The sequence below is a fragment of the Choloepus didactylus genome, chromosome 2 (assembly GCF_015220235.1).
Source record: "Choloepus didactylus isolate mChoDid1 chromosome 2, mChoDid1.pri, whole genome shotgun sequence".
Taxonomy (NCBI): domain Eukaryota; kingdom Metazoa; phylum Chordata; class Mammalia; order Pilosa; family Megalonychidae; genus Choloepus; species Choloepus didactylus.
Genome location: NC_051308.1, coordinates 21,048,433 through 21,062,811, shown reverse-complemented (window position 1 = coordinate 21,062,811; position 14,379 = coordinate 21,048,433). Strand labels below are relative to the sequence as shown.

Genomic DNA, 14,379 nt, shown 5'->3' with positions numbered 1-14,379 from the left:
TTTAGAGTCATGTCTTAAATTTCATACTTCCATAGCTACACTGCTCTCTCTATGACTGCCTAGTTTCATTTTTGGATAGTGGGAATAGTGGGACTTGTTAATCCTGGAGCCCTATGTGTTGGATTTGACTCATGGGTCTATCACCAAAAGGTTGCATTACCTTGAGCAAGTAATCAGCTATCTCCAAGTCTGTAAGAATTTGCAGGATTGTGAGAATTCAGTGAAATAATGTATACATAAAAATACCTAATCTTGTGCCTATCACATAGTAAGCACAAATAAACCAGCTGCCTTCCTGACTTTGTTCTTTCCTTGGAACTTTAGTCTATTTAGAGAAGCCCCTACTGCCTTTGTTATAGGAGATGAATCAATATTTATTATAGTATTTGTACATAGCATAGATCGGTGGATAGATTGCTAGCATTCATTAATGCGGTTTTGTAGACCTCTCTCCTGCATGTGCCAAACAAAATGCCAAGCCCTGGAGAAACCAAAAAGAGGTGTCCCTGTCTTTTAGGAGTATATGATCAAGAGTGATTTGAAAATATTGTTGCAATATAGAACTGGGGTAAAGAAAATTTAAACCAGGAAGGACTTGTGTGTGGAAGAAAGGCACTGAAGATGTAGGGAAGCAAAGTGACTTGGTGGTGACTACCTTCTTACCTACAGTTTGCCATGGCAGCTTCCAGGCAGATTTTGAGACCTTAATTCATGGCTTCATGTCTCAACCTTAAATGGAGAAGAAGCCATTGGTCTCGTGTCTTTCACAAACAGATGATGACAATGATCAGAAATGTTGTCTTCAAATGTAAGAATCAGCAACTCAAAATCTATTTTATTTGATTCATCATGGAACCATCAAAATGGTTCATTTTTCACCATTTTGGGTGTTACAGCTAAGTTTCTGCAATCTAAGATTAAAAGTTATGTTATTGGAACACATATTTCCTTATTTCATAGGATATGTACATCGTATACAGATAATCTATTTAAAAGTGGCTGGAACTTCAATGATAATGTATGGATTTAGGAATAAAAGAGAATTATGTCCCAGAAAGGGATGGTACCTGCAGTTGAATTTGCCTGATAAACTCTTGTGGAACTGTATGTGGTAGAAGAGGCCTAAACAAGAATTAATGATAAATTAATGTGTCTCCTCATTTTTGGAATAGACATTTGTTAAATAGTGTTCAGAGTGCTTTAAGTGCTAGGCAGTTGTAGTGAGAACTGTTGTTTTGCCTTCTAACTTCTCATAATTGTGCCCCAGTTTTCTTCTGGAGAACCACCATTCCCTACTCTCTGTTCATGTAATTAGGTGGTGGCAACAGTCATCCCTGACTCTAGTGTTTGACCTGTGACTCAGGAATGGCCTTTCAGAACATCGCTGCCATGAGCCAAGGAGCTGATGGGATTTCTGCTGGGACAGTTGGTAGATGGGTCTTTAAATAATGAGCCCAAGATCACAAAGCTGGTAAGAGGTGGAAGAAATGAGAAAGAATGAAGAATTTTGGAAAGTCCATATTACAGAGAGCCTTGAATGCCAGACAAAAGCATTTTAAACAGTTTTTTAGGCAACAGGAAACCAGGAAGCTAATTTTTGAGAAATGGTGTTAAGAAAATTGGTGTTTTAGGAGTATTAGTTTGTCAGCTACGTGTAGGATAGAACAGATCAAGGAGAGAATGCAGGTCGAGAGACCATTTACTCTTTACAATACACTATAATTTATTGCAGAGTTGAATTTATATCCCAGTCTAAATGTGGGGAAAATCATATGTGAACATTTAAAATATTCCTATATTTTCTTTTTAGGCATTCAAAGTCACACACAAATCAACCGCCTGATAGATTTGCCAAAGGCATAAAAATAATCTGGTAGGATATACACCAAAATCTTAACAGAGGAACTAAAACAATAGATGCATACAATATTACTTTTTTTGCTAATTTGATTCCTGTTTGACAGGGTGCACAGCATTCTGGTGCGTACAGTTAAGCATGAATAATTCTTAAAGCTTCCTCTATTTCTCGCTTATGCAATGCCTTTCTGTTTACAAGAGATTAAATCTCTCTTGCTTACACGGATCAGTTTACTTTGAATTATTTAGCCATTAAGAAGCATGAGCTAGAAAACCACAGTTTTGTACTATGTTTGGTTTCCCACAAAGAGAATGGCAAAGTGTGGGTGATTCTTGGTATGATGCAGTACTGAAAATCGTAGAGTGCCATGAGGGGGAGTGAGAGGAAGGGAAGGAGGGGAGAGAAGGTGCAACTGTGTAGCCAGGACTTTTGTGCTAGAACCTTCTCCACCCTGAGGAGAGTCGCTCACTACCTGGTAGGTGTTTCCTGGTGCCTTGATCTTAAGTTCTTTCATACTTTGCATCGTTTCCAGCTGCTGTCTTACTCAGTATCTTTATACATAGCAATTTATTTCTTGCTCCAGATTTTGGGAGGAAATCTGTTCAAAGAGATGAACTTGAAACCTAAGTAATTAAAGTCAGCTGGAGGAGGTTTTGTTTTTGCGGTTAGGAGTAAAAGGCAAATCAGGAGGAAACCCAACGTTATCAGTGCTCAATTAAAAATTGCAGAGAGAACACACGGACCACATGGTTCCCTGCGCTGTGTATCCCCAGGATGTTGGTCACTTGAGAATCTGTGAAATAATCAATTATTTTAAAAATTAACAAATAGTCATTTAGAACTTACTCTGAGCTAAGACAAGAATGTAGACTTAGATCCAAGTGAGTCAGCTAAGAAATTATTGGAACTAAAAAATGAATTTAGCTTGGTGGAGAGATAAAGCTCAACATACCAAAAACCAATAGCTTTTTTTTGTATACCAACAATAACCAGTGGGGAGAAAAATCTCATTGATAATAGCAAGTAAAGCTATAAAATACCTAGGAATAACTTCAATAAAACTGTGCAAGAGCATTATTGCAGAAACTACAAAGCTTTACTGGAAAACACAAAAATAAACCTGATCAAATGGAAAGCTACACCTGGTTAATGGATAAGAAGCCTCAGTATTGTATAGATTCAATGCTAAACAAGCAAACTAACAAGATTTTCTTGGAACATGAAACTGATTTCAGAATTCACATGGAAGGGTAAATTCAAAATAATTTTGAAAAAAAATAACAAAGAAGAGGGCATTGCGCCACAAGATAGCAATATAATACAAATATTACACAATAGTAATTAAACCAGTGAGTGTTGGTCCAAGAAAAGTAAAAGAGATTAATGGAATGGAACAAAAATGAAAGATACAGACCTATGCATCTTTTTTGGAATTTGATATATGATAGGGACATTTAAATGGTGAAAAGATGGACAGTGCAAAAAATGGTTGGGAACATTTTGCTGTTTATATGAATAATGTAATTTATATTTCTGCCTCACTCTACACACAAAAATAAGTTTCAGACAGATTAAAGTTCTAAATGCAAAACATACAACTTTAAAATTATTAAGAGCACATATCAAGAGAATCTCTTAACTTTGGTATCAGGAAAAGCTTTATTAAGGCAAAAAAAAATCAAAAGATGTAAAAGAAAAATCTAATAAACCCAATCAGATAAAAATTAAAATTCTGTGCTTTAAGACAATAGAAAGTTATAAAACAGGGGATAAATACAGAGAAATTAATTTGCATGTATATAAAACAAAGGGTTATCTAAATTTTTAAGAATTTCTTCACATAAAATGTGGTAAAAGAAAATTGAACATGAAATAAGCAAAGACTAAGCAGAAAATTTTTAGAAGAAATAAAAATGCTCAGAAACCTCATTAAAAATCACAGAAATGCAAATTAAAACAATAATGAATTAGCAGATTGACGAAAATTGTAAAATTTTCTCATACCAAATTTTGACAAGATTGTGGCGAAACAGGTCCTCATACACTGTAGGAATGTAAACTGATGTGGTCATATTGGAGAGCAACTTGGCCTATGTATTGGGTACAAGGAAACATGCATAAGAACATTGATTGCAGCATTGTTTGTAATAGCAACATCAACAACTATCTAAATGCCCATCAATAGGGGAATGATAAATATGATAAAATATGTTCATGCAGTGGAGTATTTTGCAGCAGTTAAAAGACATGGGCATCCGGCAAAGAAGGACGGTGATCCCTGCAAGACAGGAAACAAACAAGGTGAGTCCTGCAATTGTCCTACCTTACTGCCATGAGAGAACTTCTAGGTTGCAGTGCAGGGAGGGGGTTCCTAGCAGAGCCCAATGGACTCCCTGATTTGAGGAGAAGGAGCCCAGAGTCAAAGGAGACATGGCAGCTGGAGGTCTCAGAACATGGTGCTATAAAGACTTCACAGAAAGAGTCCCAGATATCTTTGGAATATGCCCTTGAGCATTCAATGAACACTTATTGTTTGTTGCATGTGTGTTAGGAAATTATGCATGACTGGGGAATGAACCATCTGAGAGGATAAGGGAACAGTGCTTAGTGCTCACTCAGGGACACTAATAGGGCCTGTTCCTACCAGCCAGACTAGAGGAAAAAACCTTGTAATTCAGGGCATTTGGTAGAGTACATAGAAGGGTCTTGCCTCAGTTCTGTAGAATAATTAAGTCTAGATTGAGCAAGCACGGCTCCAGTCCCACCAAACAAATCTTAAACGTAAGACCCCAAAAGGTCAAACTGTTTCCTGGTAACTTAATTGCATTCCAAAACAAAGCTCAAGAAGATTTATAGGAATACAAAAATACCCAGCACCCAACAAAGTAAATTTAAATGTCTGAGATACAAATATTACCATGCATGGAAGAAGCAGGAAAATAGAACTCATAATAAGAATAGTCAATTGAAAGTGACCCAGAAGTGACACAGATGTTAGAATTAGCAGAGAAGGACATTAAAACTTTTATTAAACTTGTATTCCATATATTCAACAAGCTAAGTGGAGACATGGAAGAAAATATAACTTCTAGAGATTAAACCATAATCCTGAGATTAAAAAATACACTGGATGGGATTAATGTCAGATGAAACATTGGGGAAGAAAGATTAGTGGCAATAATTTAGCAATTAAAACTATCGAAAATGAAATACAGAGAGGAGAAAGGAATTTTAAAAAATGAAAAGCGCTACAGGACAATTTCAAGTAGCCTAATATATACATAATTGGAATTCCTGAAATTAGGAGAGGGAAGGTGACAAAAAATGTTTGAAAAAATAGTGGCCAAAAATTTTCCAAATTTGATGAAAACCCTAAACCCACAGATCCAAAAGGCTCAATGAGCCCCAAGCACAAAAGACATGAAAAACTTCACCAAGGGTCAGCATAAGCAAATTGCTAAAAGCCAGGCATAAAGAGAAAATTTTAAAGCAGCCTGAAAAGAAAGACACATTGTGGACAGAGGGACACAAATAAGGAGAACAGCAGATTTCTCATCAGAAACAATGCAAACCAGAAGACAGTGGAGCTTTAAAGAACTGAAAGAAAAAACTGACAACTTGGAACTGTATATGCCATGGAAATAACTTTCAAAAATGAAGATAAAATAAAGACTTTTTCAGAAATAAAAAAGTTGAAAGAATTGATCTCCAGCACTACAAGAAATGTTTAAAGGAAATCCTCATATAGGAGGAAAATGATCCCAGAAGGAAATTTGGATCTACACAAAGGAATAAAGAGCACCAGAAATGGAAAATATGTGGATAAATACTAAAAGGATTTTTCTTATTATTTAAACCTATTTAAAAGCAAATGGATTTTAAAAGCAAAAATAGTAACAATGTATGTGGAATTTTTAACATAGGTAGAGGTAAAATTTATGACAACAATTGCTCAAAAGCCTGGAGGACAGAAATGCAAGTATACTCTTTTAAGGTTTCTATACGTGAATTATTGTAATATCACTTAAAAATATACTGTGATAAGCTAAAGATGTATGTGATAAACTCTAAAGTAACCACCAATACAATATAATGAATAGTTATAGCTAAAACGCCAACAAAGGAGATAAAATGATATCAGAAATAATATAACTTGGCAGTTTCTTAAAAAATTAAACGTATACCTAGTATATGGCCCAGTCATTATTCTCTTAGTTATTCACCCAAGAGAAATTAAGGCATTTGTCTGTAAAAAGACTTGTACATAGATGTAGAACCTAAAGCTATAAAACTTCTAGAAGAAAACACAAGAGAACATTTTTGTGACTGTGAGTTAGGCAAAGATTTCTTAGCTACAACTCCAAAAACATGATGCCTGAAAGGAAAAAAAATGAAAAATTGGACTTCATCAAATTTAAACTTTTGCTTCGCCTGCAATATTCTAATTTTATAAATGGATAATTAAGTATATCTTATTTAATTAAAAAATGTTTAAATAGTGAATTTAGGAATGATTTTCACACAGGGGCCTGCTTAAGGAAATCAGTCTTGAACTGCTCTCTTCCAATATTTCACAGATTGATCTAACAAAGATTTAGTCACTTGAACACTTTCCTTCATTCTTCTCATTTTCCAGACTTTGAAATGTTTAAATAAATTTGAAAGTAATGATGGATTTCCCCCTACTTTTACAGACTAAGTTGTAATTAGTATATTTGAGTGATTTGAGACTTTTTCTACCGGAGATAACAGTATAAGCAGTTCATTCCTTTGTATTACACAATTTGGATCTCTTTTAAAATGCAAATAGTCTGAAACCACTATCTATTATTCTTACCAGATTTTTGCTAGGGAACACGGGTGCATTTTGAAGTCAGGAAACATCAGGGAGCAAGGAGATGGCAGTGCACTGAGAGTGACAGTAGGGAGCACCAAAGCCAAACAATTGTGCAGAGGCCCCCTGCATGCCTCAGACCAGCACATCACACCCGTAACATAGCAGTTAGTGGAGGAAATTCATAGCAAGTTGCACCTGGCACCCTTAGCGTGGAGAGAAGTTTAATTCAGTTGAAACAGAAGGGGAAGTTTTAAGTTGCAAGTTGTGGAAAATAATTTCTCGTGGATTAACAGAAGTTAATTCACCTTTCTCTTGTGATCATTAAAAACTTAAATTTTCATAATGCCTTTCACCCAGCATTTCAATGAAAGCTGTCTCAATTCCAGGACTACTTATTTTTTTAGGGAGAGAGGTGGGGATAATGGCTTTAGTTTTTTTAAACAGGCTACTTCCTATGATGCTGAGTTTTTCTCAGAAATGTTCTATTTCAATTAGTGCAAAGGCTTTCAGCCATGGAGTCTAACACCACTCTCCATCCCCTTTATCCTCCACTCCACAGGAATCTAATACGTTAAGAATACTATAGTAGTTTTTTTTGAAGGAGTTTGGGACTGAGGATTATGTATCTGAATTTTGGATATAAGAAGATAATCAAAAAGAATATTAATTTTCAATGAATAAAGGTGATCATTTTAGCTGAAGTATGAAAAAGAAATATTTAAGGGAAAAGTGGTAGCACTTGAATGTCTGATGAGAGTAGAGTAGTTGAATTTTGGTACATTAATGACAATTGTAAAAGTATATCAATACAATAATAAAACAATTATTGTGTTGTCAAATACTTAACATTTCATAATGCAAGACAATTAAAAAAAACAGATCAAGGGAAAATAGTATTTTAAAGAGGAACAGAGAGCTTGGATAAGGTGTATTTAGGGATTTTAGATTCACATTGGTACAAACTTCACGCTGTCATTAAGGATTGTTTTTTATCTCTTCAAAGCAGGTATACAGATAAATAAATGATAGTGAAAATTTAAAAAAAAAAACATTTAAAATGAAAATGGCTTCTTTAGGCTCAAAGGATGGAACAAAAAGTGTTTTTCATCTAATGCTTCTTGGCTTTAAAAAGGCTATGGGAAATAAAGGGGCAGGATTTAAATTCAGCTTTATGATTTTTAAAAGTTCAGATAATATGACCTTTTACAAAGAAGGTCCATCTGAATAATGGAAAAATGAATATGGGAGCAGATCAAAAAGACTACTTTCATCTTCAGCTCACTCTCGCAGAAGCACTGATATCTTGCAATTATTGGAGACTCAAGACTATTTGATGAGTGATGAATGGTACTCCGTTACGTTCCTGAGATTTCCACTAAGGAATCTTGATATTCCAGTAATTGATGAAGTCTGCAAACTGATTTTTGTATATATAAAAATGTTTACACTGCAAATATTTGCAAATAACTGGTTGAAGTTTTGGAGAGGAAATGTTCAATCAGCAGAGAAAGTCAAAATGGCCGTTTCAGGATGGAAGCAGCTAAATGTGTGAGTATATAAGACTTCCTTATGATTTAAATTTCTCTAAAAGGTAACTGACTGTTTAAACAAAAAATTGTAACTCCCTAGGAGAATCACATTATTTATGTAGGCAGAGGGACTTGGGAGGCTGTTTTTTGGATAAGGAAATGGAATCACTAGAAGGTCTCCCGACCTGCTCTGTGAGTGGCTGGATTTTTGTTGTTGTTGTTGTTTTGTTTTGTTTTTGTTTTTTGTTTTTATTAAATTCAGTTTTATTGAAATACATTCACACACCATACAATCATCCATGATATATAATCCACTGTCCACAGTATGATAACATAGTGAGTGGCTGGATTTACTCTTAAGCAGCAGACTGCACTGGGAGGCCTCTGAGAACTGAGAATCAGAAGTTACTCTGTTTCTCATGTGCTAACAAGTGTTTGAGTAAATTTACAGTACGTTAAGAACATACTTGAGATGGTCAGCATCTTAAAACACCTTGCGAGCTTCCTATTTGAACAATCCCCACCTTTACCCCATAGTTTGAGAATTCGTTTTTGGAAACACCTGTTCTAAAATTTCTCAGGGCTGTTACAAACTTGGCAAAAAACAAGGTTATCTATTAATCAAGTGTCCAGAAGAGGGTGCCACTGCCAAGAGCCATGAGAGTTCTTGGAGAGAACTTACAGAGAGAGGGGCAAGTTTGTTGCAGAAACAGATGCAAGCAGTTAGGTAAAAACAGAGCCAAGTGCTGGAGGGGTTTTTAAAGTTAAACAATGTTCAAGAATCTAAGTTTGCCAGTAAAGGTATGACAGGGTTCTAAGACCAAAATTATATTTGAAGAAGACGGTGGGAGTAGAGAATTCCCAGCCAGGGAGACTGGAATAATTGACAAACACAGCATTGGGGTTGGTGTTGAAGTATCATCAGTGCTAGCAGGATACACTTCGATAGAGTATCTTTGGCGTTTCATTTAGAGAGCTTAAGTCTCCTAGGCTATCCAAGTATTTTTCATTGGTTTTGGACAGCACATTCAAGATAAGTAGGATTCATTTGTGGTTATTGGTTCACTCACAAGAAATGTTTCTTAGGTTTCATTTGGACAAGAAAAAGTTTTGATAGCACCAAAGGCCAGCCCCAGTGTAAACAGGGCATGATGCTTATCCCTTAAAATATTGGACAGAGACTAGATGAAAAACCAGACTAGCCTAGCCTGACTCTGCAGGATAGATAAGGGTTAGCCTGGCTGGGGATAGGGATGAGGGATGGATGGGAAGTGCCCACCCCTGTTAGAAGAGTTGGAGATGAGAGACGCCTCCTGGAGAGACCACTGCAAGAGGAGAGCAGAGGGCATTGAGCGGCGCTGGGGCTCTGCCTAACGGAGCACTGCCTGAGCTGGCCCTAGGGAGTTGCATGAGAGCAGAACAATCCTGCAGACCACCTTTCCTCCTTCAGTGCTCACTGCTTCTCACTGCATTAGTCGCCCCTCATTCCAGTCTGCTGAGGCCCTTGCATCCCCCTTGCATGCTAAATGCTCTGATGTCCAACAGAAGGGATGCCTGTCAGCATCCCACTTAGCCCAACTCCTTGTGGGCCACACATGTACTGAGTACAGTTTGAAGTCCTGAAACAGAGTGTGATCCTCAACTCCTGAGAAGTGAGTGGTGGGGGAAACTTGTATAGGAGATAAAATAAAACCAGCTCAAAGAACCCCCATGAGCTGGGACAGTGGTGAAACTCAGCTCCATACAGTAAAAAGTTATTTTCCTGTTTGAAATCCTAACAGAGCAATGAGGAATGATCATTGGATACTTCACCTCCACAAGGTCCACATTTGTTGCTCAACAAAGGCAGTGAATGGGGAATGGCATAGATTTTCAGTATAAACCCGAGCAACTGGAAGGGCCATCAGCTCACATCCAGCAGGGGCCGGCTCTCTGTAAAATACATTCCAGGTCTTCTCTATTGCTCCCCTGGCTTCTTGCTCTGTTTTGGGGATGTTGCATCATCCCATGGGCACCAGCACTCTCTGATACCCAGAGCACTCCCTTGTGGTTTCTCAAACATAACTCACCTTATTCCCATGATCAAAATTTACTGGTGCTGGGTTTTGTTATCAAAGCCCTGAATAATGATGGAAAGTCAGAGGCTATGGTGTCCGTGGTTGCAATGTGTTGACCTTCTCTAAGAATACAGTATTTTAAACTTGGGCCGTTTATGCCTAAAATAATTAAAAATATTTCTGTCTACAAGGTGACTGACAGATGATTTCATAATAATTTCATTATAAAGGCATATCCCTTATCTCAAAAAATGTATGTACTCTTGGGAAGACATACACAGACGTAGTAAAATTAAAATATATAGCAAGACAATGTACTGTCAAATGATTGATACAGAGAGAATTGCTATAAAAAGTTCAGAAGAGATTGAAATATGAGAGAAAGAGCCCCTTTTGATTTGGAAAGTTCACAAAAGACTATCAAGTGGTAAAAAGCACTGCTGGCCCTTGAATGGGTAGGGAACTGGAGCGGGGAGAAGTAGGAACACATTCTGCAGACAAGGGAAACAATCTGGATAGTCATAGAGTGAGAAATCTAAAAAGAGCAAGTAGATCATTTGGCTTAAGTAAAGATTTCTATAGGAGATAATGTTGGAAAGAGGTAGAGGGGATCAACTGATGAACTTAAATGCTAACCAGAGGTCTTATTTGGGCTATTAAAGGTGGTCAATATTATGGGTTATATGGTGAAATTATTTATGATGATTTTTAAAGGTACAGAAATAAGTTTTAATTGAATTATGAATGCTCTGCAACAGGTAGTGGAATTAGAAATTAAAGACTCGAAAAATCTGTTTCATCTTGCTCCTTCTGGACAGCACATCTACTTTTCAGCATTATTTCTTCAATCATAAAATAATCTCATTTTACATGATAAACTTCATTGCTCTATTACTCTCTATATAATATGTGCTTCAGTGATACAAAAGTACCCAAGAAGAGAATATAACACCTTGATTTAATGGTCAATTTTAAATCCAAATGGACCATCAACTTTTATGTTGGGAGTTTTTTTTTTTCCTATTTATTTTCTATAAAAATCAGTTGTTAAATTTATGTCTACTGTAGCCTATTGCTAAGTGAGCCTCTTCTTATAAATTAATAACTTAAGAAATATCAACCAAAATATCTCAAAATGCAAAAGTCAACATGCTAAAATCAATTATATTTCCATATTCTAGCAATGAAAATCAGAAATTGAAATTTAAAAAACACCAGTCACAATAGAATAAAATATACGAAATACATAGAAATCAATCTGACTAAAGATGTGAAAGACCTGTACACTGAAAACTACATAATATTTCTGAGAGATATTAAAGAAGACCTGGATAAATGGAGACATATACTTGTTAATGGGTTGGAAGACTCAATTTCCTTGAGATGTCAATTCTTGCCAAATTGATCTATATAGGCAATGCAATTCCAATCAAACTCCAACCAGGTTTTTGTGTGGAAATTGAGAAGCTGATTCTATAAGTCATATGGAAATGCAAAGGATATAGAGTAGTTAAAACAACCTTGCAAAAGAAGAGCAAAGTTGGAGGACTAGCGCTATCTGATTTCAAGAATTTGCATAAATCTACAGTAATCAAAACAGCATGGTATTGGCATTAAGTAGACAAATAGATCAATAGAACAGAGAGGAAACAGACACATAGATGTATGAACAACTGATTTTTGATAAAGGCAATGCAGTGAAGAAAAGATAGTCTTTTCAAAAAATGTTGCTAGAACAATTGGATATCCACAAGGAAAAAAATATGAACCTGGATCCTTACCTTCTACCATATACAAGAAATTAACTCAGAATTGATCAATGTCTTAAATGTAAAACATAAGACTGTAAAACTTCTAGAAGAAACAGGAAAAACTACTTTGTAACATTGGGTTAGGCATTTCTTAGATAAAACACCAAAATGAAGTCCATAAAATAACCAATTGATAACTTCAACTTCATCAAAATTAACAACTTCTGTTCTTCAAAAAAACACTGTTAAAAGAATGATTAAGACAAGCCACAGACTGGGAGAAAACTTTGCAAAGCAGCTATCTGATAAACTACTTGTATTCTCAATGTACAAAGAGCTCTCAAAAGTCAACAACAGGAAACAACTCAATTAAAAATGGGCAAAAAATTTAAGCAGATATGTCACCAAAAAGATATACACATGGCAAGTCAGTGGTCAACCTCAGTCATTAGAGAAATGCAAATCAAAACCACAATGAGATACCACTACATACCCATTAAATGGCTAAAATTTAAAAAGATGACAATACCAAGTGTTGATAAGTACTGGAGCGACTGGAACTGGAACTCTCATATTCTGCCCATGAGAATGTAAAATGGTACAACCACTTTGGAAAACCATTAGGCAGTTTCTTTAAAAAGTTAAACATACACATAGCATGTGATCCAGCCATTCCACACCTAGGTATTTACTCAATACTTATCTTGAATGTGCTGTCATACAAAGACTTGTGTCCAAATGTTCATAGCAGTTTTATTTGTAAAAGTGCCAAACTTGAAACAACCCAAATGTCCATCAATAAGTGAATGGTTAAACTGTGGTAGAACCATGTAACAGAATAGTACAGAATGATATAAAGGAAGGAACCACTGATACATGCAACAACATGGATAAATCTGAAAATAATAATGCCGAGTAAAAGAAGCCAGATCAAAAAGAGTACTTATTGTATGAATGCATTTATATAAAATTTTAGAAAATGCAGTGCAATCTATGGTGACATAAAGTAGTTCAGTGATTGCTTGGGAACTGAAGGGGCTGGTCAGGGAAGGTGGGAGGAAGGATTATGAGGAAACTTCTGGAGGTGATGAATATATTCACCATTTTGATTGTGATGATGTTCCACAAGTGTATACATATGTTGAAACTTATTAAATTGTACAGTTAAAATATGTGCAGTTTATTGTGTGACAATTATACCTCAATAAAGCTGTTTCACAGTAAGCCTTTGTGTTGGATTGAATGTATTATGTACCCCAAAACACCATTATCTTTGATGCAATCTTGTGTGGGCAGACTTATTAGTGTTGATTAGATTGTAATTCTTTGATTGTTTCCATGGAGATGCGACCCACCCAACTGTGGGTGGTAACTCTGATTGGGTAATTTCCCTGGAGGTGTGGCCACACCCATTCAGTGTGATTAGTTTACTGGAGCACTATATAAGCTCAGACAGAAGGAACGAGCTTGCTACAGCCAAGAGGGACACTTTGAAGAATGCACAGGAGCTGAGAGAGGAGCTGGAGCTGGAGCTGAGACAGACATTTTGAAGGCAGCCATTGGAAGCTGGTGCATACATTTTGGAGAACACCATTTTGAAACGCAATCTGGGAGCAAAAAGACAGCAGCCACATGCCTTCCCAGCTAACAGAGGTTTTCCAGATGCCAATGGCATTTCTCCAGTGAAGGTACCCTTTGTTGATGGACACTTTATAGCCTTAAGACTGTAACTATGTAACCAAATAAACCCCCTTTTATAAAAGCCAATCCATTTGTGGTGTTTTGCATTCTGGCAGCATTAGAAAACCAGAATACCCCTTAAGATGAGAATATTTGGAGTGCCATTCGAGGGCCTGTTGGCTCTCAACTCCCTTCTTTGTCCTTCCCTGGCTCTGCTTCGTAGCTCAGTGGAGCTGACCACTACAATCTGTTTCCCAGGCTCCATAGCAGGTGGCTTCTAACTGGGTTTAGTCAGTGCAAGGCCCTCACCTAGGTTTGGAGGGCAGGGAGGAGGGGACCCCCTGACATTTCTCTCCTTCCTCTTTGCTTTAGGCAGCTGCTGCCTCTGCATCTCCTCTGTGGATCCAGCTCCTGCTGTACAAACTCTCCACGGTTCCAGTTTTTGCGGTGTGTCCCTGGGCACTGGTAACACTGCCTTTTCCTTGTCTCTCTGGCTGCCCTTCAGCTCTGGCTGATTTCTGAGTCACCTCACTGCCCAGTTTGGCTTCTCAGCTTCTCTGTCACCCGTGTAAAAACTTCCCCGAACTAAATTCCTTCTCTCTTCAATATGTGATGTAGTCTCTGTTTTCCTGGTTAAAGCCTAACTGATATATTTGGTCATCACACA

At 36.8% G+C, this 14,379-nt stretch overlaps 1 long non-coding RNA gene across 1 annotated transcript in view; it reads left to right on the top strand.

The window, feature by feature from the left end:
• Positions 1-14,144, top strand: part of LOC119523002 — an 85,326-nt gene extending 71,182 nt beyond the window's left edge. The window contains exon 3 of the long non-coding RNA XR_005214582.1: positions 14,085-14,144. This is a non-coding gene — a long non-coding RNA (uncharacterized LOC119523002). The remainder of the gene's footprint in view (positions 1-14,084) is intronic.
• The last annotated feature ends 235 nt before the right edge of the window (positions 14,145-14,379 follow it).